Raw genomic sequence first — 7,500 nt, 5'->3', positions numbered from 1 at the left:
AATGCTCACACAAATGCATGGTCGATCTAAAGAGGAAGTTTTCTTGAAGTCGTAGAACAACCCCTTACAGCACAGTTCCAATTCAGTCCCAAGTGACGTTTTCCTATTCTTAAGACTTAGGAGAAGCTTCAAGGGATGGGGGAGGGGGCAAATTTTGGCAGTGATGGTGAGGTGCAGGCAGAGGTGACTCGGTAGTGTTGAAGCCTCTTTTTTTAGGTGGGTCTATGTCTACACCTCCAACGGCGGTACATAAAAACAGTGTGTTGATTGGATCAATATTTATTGTTATATTTTAATTTGTACTTCCGTAAAAAGGGGTATTCTATTTCCTGTCCTATCATTGTTTTTGTTTATTCACCTTAACTATGCCATATACACATATCTCATTCCACCTTAGTGTTATTCATCGTGTTACAATTCAACACTTATCATTACTTTTTCCTTCAAGCTTCATGCAGCAACATTTTCATTAATAAACCAGCACCTCCAATGGAGGTGCATAAAAATGGTGCGTTTGTGTACAACTCCAACAGAGGTGCATAAAAATGCCACCATATATATCACCTCACAAAACTAACACTATACATTTGAATTTGACTGTTTCCCTATCAGCCAAGGACAAAACCAAGTAATCCCATTCCAAGACAAAGACAGAAAGCAACTCGGAAAACAGATATAGGGGGATAGAAGCCACAGTAAGTGACATCCCTGCCCACTATGGGAGGTCAGAAACCCCAGCCAGTGAATTCCTCTTTGACGTGATGCAATAATTGTTACCTTGTTGGCAGCTCTGTGTGGGTGGTAACAGTGACCCAATGCTGAAATTTGAAATGATAATGAAAGGACATCTAATCTTTGTTTTGATACATTTGTCACTTTTGTATCTATTATAGCTTTGAAAATATGAGCAGCATCAAGACTTTTCAGTTTCCCCTTGTATAAAAATAGTAAGTATGGTCATAGCCAGACCGAAGAACAGAAGCAAAACAACAAAACAAAACAATTCAGATTTGGCTGTCATTCATATAATACCATATAGTCTGTGAATATTTTCTTAATCACCGATCTTTATAACTTCAACAGCATTTTGATTTTGTTCTTATTTGAATTTGAATGTTCAAGTTTGAACCAAACTCCCATATCCCAAAATCAACAAACAAGATTAATTAAGATATGCGTTAACAAACAATGTTCAATTTATATGACTTGTAATGACAGTGTCAGTGCAGTGACAGTACCTAGGCCCTTTGATAACTCCAGTCCAGTGGCTGCTGATACTGATAGGCTCACTGTAAGGTGAAACTCTTTTTTTTTTTGTTGGAACTTTATTTTTGGCCCTTTACTGTTTTGGTCACCATGGCGTTATTTGTGAACATATGTAGCTAATTTTGGTATCATTTTAAAGGGCACAAAACAAGCTTTCCAACAAACAGTGTATTTCAGTCTTAATTCCTGATTGTATTAAATGTATTTCACAGAGAGCTAATGAAGTAAAAAAATTTCAATTTTTGAATTATAAGAACCTTTTACTTTTAAATTATAGATCCATCTATAGTCTATATAGACAATAAATTGAAGAATATCTCTACCAAATCTCATCAAAATTGATACACTAGCTCACACTGTTTTATTTTACTCGCCATCGACCCCACTTTTTAGGTCAAAAACCTTTTTTTTCTCATTTTCATTAAACCTTAAATTTTTTTCCATAGTTACCATACATGAAAATGATGTACCTATATGAAAATACAGCTTTTTTTCTAACCTTTAAAATGATACCCTACACTTGCCGTTTATTTTTTAATTGAAATAAAATTATACTGAAAACAATAAGTAAATGTTGACTGCAAAACCCAAACTTTCCCAATCGCCGCGAGATTGAGGCAGCAGTGAGATCACAGAGATTCTCTCTGGAAAACTGACATTTCTACAGAAAATATAAATAATTTGGGAACCGTTAGTCGTAGAGAAACAACTAAGGTATCAAATTTTATGTTTTTTCAAGTCCCATCCATCTGATTGGATTAAATTATGATGTTTTGACTTTGAGTTTTAAAATTCGTAGTGTTTTTATGCACCTCCGTTGACGGTGTATCTTAACGGATGGTTTTTATACACCTCCGTCACGTATGCGCATCCCACCCAATTTCATGAGCGATATTGTGTTTCTGTATTTGGACATGGCGAAAGTTATATTGTGACATCTGTAGGATGTTTTATAATAATAATTTAAAATATCGAAATATAAAACCAGAAAATAGAAGTTGCATTGGAGGTAGAATAATGTTTTAGAAAGACCTTATTAAATGTGATGAACAGTCAGGTGGCTCCGTAGCACAGTGGACAAGCTGTCAGACCTTGAAAGTACCGGGTTCGATTCCCATTGTAGACATTTTTTTTGTGTTTTTTTTAATTTACTTTATTTTTGTTTGCTTATTTTCTTTCTTTCTTTTTTTTTTTCAAAAACTTTTTATCATGTTTTTAAACAACTTCGATTCTAATTTTCTAAAATTATTTATTTATTTGAGATCAGTATTTGTGTGCCAAGTTTCTTTTTACATTATTGTTATTATTCTTTAATTTATTACCATTGTATAAACGTACATCGGTAATCACTAAGCAGCATGCTAAACTACTACCTAAAACTTAGATATTTAAACCTCATGGACGTGTATGCAGCAACATTTTCATTAAGGAAAAGGCTATTCGGACCCGAGTCTGAATTGCCTCCCGCACTTTTTCGCGGCGGCAAATGGCAATATATATAATGTAGATATGTCATGCATGTATCTTTTGCAACATGCTCATGGCAAATCAAATAAATCTTCCAATCACTACACAATGACACTCTTTTATCTATGCGAGGGCAAATTGATTGTTAACGTTAACAATAGCGACTACAATTGTAATATTCCAAAGAACACGAATATTTAGATCTATGTTTGTTTTTAAGGCGCTTGCAACACATTTAGGTCATATCAGCGCCAGTAAAAAGGGAGAACTTGGATAGTAAAAAGTTCTAGAATTACAATTTAAAAGTACCCAAGAAAAAGTAAGACAAAGGGGAATAATAGATCACCGCTTTTGAAGGTATAGTCATCTTCGAGAGTTCTAAAACGTGACTTGCTCGCTCACTCGCCCTCCTACCAACTGACAACTGAGAACGAGCAGCTTCCCCCCACCCTACGACGCTTCACTTTCGACCCAGTTTCCACTTCCGACACTTCCTGTGATTGCGCAGGCGCATTGTGGCAGGAGTCCGAATTGCCAGGGGAAGCAATTCAGACTCGGGTCCGAATTGCCACTTCGTTTCATTAATTTACCAATACCGCCAATGGAGGTGCATAAAAACGGTGTGTTTTTGTAAACTTCCAATGGAGGTGCATAAAAACGGTGCGTTTTTGTACACCTCCAACGGAGGTGCATAAAAACGCCACCTTTAACTTAAAAATTTTATCAAAGTCAAAGTGCTTACCTTTGAATTTCAAGGGTTAATCCAACGCTTGAATTTGAAGTTGGACGTCAATGAGCGGTTGCGAGTGAACACAAAAGTGAATTGGCCTATACAGGTTACAGGGCAGACATGAAGTTGGCAATTTTAGCCTTGCTTGGGTTGAAGTTGAGGTTGAAGTTGAAAAATGAAAGTGAATGCAAACAAGATTTGTGTACCCTTGGCGCCTTGGTCTTGGTCCTTACCGACTTACTGATCAGTGGTGTTCGTGGTGGTGATCGATTAGCAGACACAGCAGAAACGCAAGTCTCTCTCCCTGAACACAAAATTAACTACAGTTGTTGTTTGTCGATAACCAATGTCATCCTAAGTCAATGTGTATAATATGGCACATTTATTATTATCCAAACAAATAACAGCAGTTTATCAACAGTCAACAGCTCTGTCCAAAGCCAAAACAAACACAGGTACCCGATAGTAAATACAAGATCAAGAACACATGAAAGATCCGTTGCTGTGCAAAATGGCGAATCCCTTACACTCATGAAATTGAAAAATTAAATGCAATTGAACACTACTTGAACTTGAACCACTCTGCTTGTATAGCTTAGTATATTGCATGGATCGGACCGTTCATCTTTCTCCTTTGTTTATGTTATGCATTAAGCTGCAAAATGGCGAATATCAGCTTCCTACTTGTTATATCACTACACCAACTAACACCGAAAAATAGGTCCTCTTGGTTCAAAACATTTCCTGATGTGCCCTTTGAATATTGGCTATACCGAAAGTCTACTTGAAGTTATAATTGATTTCACAAGATTATTTTATATTATCATAATATGCAATAATAATGATTGATATCACTGAGATGGAGGAAGATTATTTTAGGGTAGTCTAACAACCTAATCAAAGATCTTATATTGAAGTCTTGGCTAACAACCTAACCGTTTGTGGGGATTGCCCAGTTTGCCACATTCCCAGTTTGTCACGGGCTCCAGATGAGCCCAAGTAGACCTTATATGATTTCTTTGCCATCCTTTGTTAGCTGTAAATCTGATATACAAAAAGGCGTACAATAACTTCAATTTTATGCTGTCCTGCAAATAAGAAATTAAGATACCATTATATTTGATTTAGTCTAGAATAATTGTTGTATACCTACGACATGTGAATCAATACATTAAACAAAGATCCAGTGCTTATTGATGGAAATCCACTAGAAGATATTCAAGAATTCACGTACTTGGGCAGTAAACTGACAATACATGATGACTGCAATGCAGAGATCAAAACCAGAATCAGTAATGCAAATTAGACATTCGCTTCCCTCAAGCAAATTTAGAGACCAACGGGATTTATTCCAGCACAAAAATAACGATTTTAATAAGTAATGTCTTGAGTGTTTTGCCCCCTGGATCAGAATGTTGGAACATCACAGGGAGTATCATCCATAAAGTTGTATTCCAAAACAAATGTTTGCGACTAATCTTCAAGATATTCTGGCCAAACACAATCTCAGCGAGAGCTGAAGTGGAGTCTCTGGAGAGTTTCATTAAAAGAGAAGATGTAGCAATGACTATGAACATCTTTTTTCTATTTTTGTGGGAAGTACTACGTATAAATCAAAGCCATATCTCCACTGAGTAAAAATCTTTTTGAATTTTGAAAATACATTCATAAATGCAGCTCCAAAGGGGTACTTTATTTGGATGACTCACAAAGAGAAAGAAAAAAAAAAAACGGGAAAATATGGGACGCTTTTCTGCATTTTATTCTGGTTTGTATCTTGCTTTATACTTGGAATATGATATTGAAACTTGGCAATTTTATGGCAAATTTTCTCAGAAAATATGATGAAGACATCATAAGAGTATTAACTTGTATAGTTTTAGAGCAGTATGGCTAGGGTCAGCCGTAATTTTGTTTTAAAATATACATAATATTGATTATTTGGAACATTTTCGAAGTGTAATTTTGTATTAAAACTCATACAAATGATATTAAAAAATGCCTGCTAAATAATTATTATCAATCAAAAAAAGTCTGTGAGACCATGCCTTATGTATTTCTAGGGGAGAGAGAGAGAGAGAGAGAGAGAGAGAGAGAGAGAGAGAGAGAGAGAGAGAGAGAGAGAAAGAGAGAGAGAGAGAGAGAGAGAGAGAGTGTGTGTGTGTGTGTGTGTGTGTGTGTGTGTTAAATTACTGTGAGGAAAAGACAAATTGGACAAGTCTATTTCAAAGGGGACAAAGATTGTTAAAAAGTCGATTTATCAACTGATTACTAAGACAAAATGCTAGAGTCGACAAGGTCAACACCCCTATGACGTAACAATGAAAAAAAGTACCAGAAAAAGCGAGAGAGGTGGGTCTTCAGACTATCGCGTCGGAGCTGCCTGTGGCCAAAATTGGCCAAATATGGAATTTTCTTTCTTTTATTCAATTTTTGTTGTCTCAGTGTAACGTCTATGTAGGATGTTGGCAAGGAAGTAGATAGATAGGATAGGAGTCAGATAGTTTTCCCCATAGACAGCACCGGGTGTCACTTTATTGATGGTTAAAAGTTCCTAGCACTTTGACTGATAGTAATAGAATGTATTAAGAAGTTTAAAGAAATACAGTGGAACCTCCCGATAACGACATGCCATGGGACCGAGTTTTTATGTCGTTATCCGGAGGTGTCGTTATTTAGAGGTTTCCAAGATGGCGGACAAAGTGGGCGTGGTAAGGCCCGCGGGACCAGTTTTTATTAACATTGACAAAACAAAAAAAAAAACATTGTAGTGTATTCCTCTTAGAGGGTTCTTGTGCGTGTGTCTGGATGAGTATTTAGGTGATCTGAACTGAGTAAACTGATAGTGTGCTCCTGGAATCTACATCTTTTCCCTATTTAAACCATTCCCCTTTGTCTTACCTTTTCTTATGTCATTTCAATTGTAAATCTAGAATGTTTTTACTATCCAATTTTCTTCTTTTTTACTGGCGTTGTAAAACCCTTTAAAACAAACAAAATTCCTCCTCCTCCTCCCACAAAAACACTACTACTACTACTACTACTACTACTACTACTACTACTACTACTACTACTACTACTACTACTACTACTACTACTACTACTACTACTATTACTACTATCACCACATAATATCACATTTTCCAAGATTTTGTATTTACTTGCTTACACTTACATATATACCTTGGTTTTTATTAATGCATATCAGCCAAGATTCGTCAAAAAAAGCTGCGTTCTCATTGGTTCAAGCAGGAATCGTTTTTATAAACTTTTGAGTACTCATACTCGGTATTTTTAGTATCAGATATCTATGAAAACTGCCGAAAATCGCCAAAATGATGTCGTTATTCGGAGGTTTTATCAAAAAGTGCGTCGTTATTTGGAGGTTATTTTTACTGATCTTAAATAGAAACAAATCGGGACCACGGGTCAATGCCGTTATCAGGAGGTTGTCGTTATTCGGAGGTGTCGTAATCGGGAGGTTCCACTGTAGGTAATAGTGGAGTGGTAGGATATTGGCACGTTGTATACGGATAAGTGGGTTCAGAAAGTAAGTATTAATCCCCGTTAAAGGAAATGTATTTTTATATAACTAACAGAATTGCCTCATACAATAACAAGATAACACGTAATTAGTCAAATGATAATCATAATGCTGGTTTTAATTCATAAAGAAACATTCTATGAATATTGATCTTCATCTCACAACACAATGCTATTCATTTTTCATTTGCGTGTCCTTAACTGAGTGACGTGGGATGTTCCCGTTATTTCTGACGACAGCCGCTTCGGTCCGCCGTCGGTAGTCGGTTGTGCTAGCCGTTCAGCTTGGTCTTTCACATGGCAGACATTAATCTGATTTACACTTGGTCATTCACCACTGAGATAGCGAATGATATCTTTATAGGAAAAATGAATATCAATCAAGAGTTATTGATTCCTGTTAATTTTTTGGTTTGTGTCTACCTACTGCCAGGCGAAAACACAATATTAATTATCACTCCTACACACTAGTATAATTATATTAATCATAGTAA

The 7,500-nt window shown here is 36.2% G+C and overlaps 1 protein-coding gene across 2 annotated transcripts in view; it reads right to left on the bottom strand.

The window, feature by feature from the left end:
• The window catches only part of LOC144967821 (signal peptide peptidase-like 3), a 57,394-nt gene extending 53,176 nt beyond the window's left edge, over positions 1 to 4,218 (bottom strand). The window contains exon 1 of one of the 2 annotated variants that reach the window (XM_078905484.1): positions 3,476 to 4,218. The gene's annotated coding sequence lies outside the window, so the exon portion shown is untranslated. Of the gene's footprint in view, positions 1 to 777; positions 797 to 3,475 lie in introns of those variants that run through there. The other variant, XM_078905487.1, reaches the window with a different exon arrangement.
• Between the last annotated feature and the right edge of the window lie 3,282 nt (positions 4,219 to 7,500).

Source organism: Berghia stephanieae, chromosome 3, assembly GCF_034508935.2.
Source record: "Berghia stephanieae isolate SIO BIC M18660-M18661 chromosome 3, UCSD_Bste_1.3, whole genome shotgun sequence".
NCBI lineage: Eukaryota > Metazoa > Mollusca > Gastropoda > Nudibranchia > Aeolidiidae > Berghia > Berghia stephanieae.
Note: the sequence above shows the minus strand (reverse complement) of the source record. Positions and strands in the feature narration are given on the sequence as shown.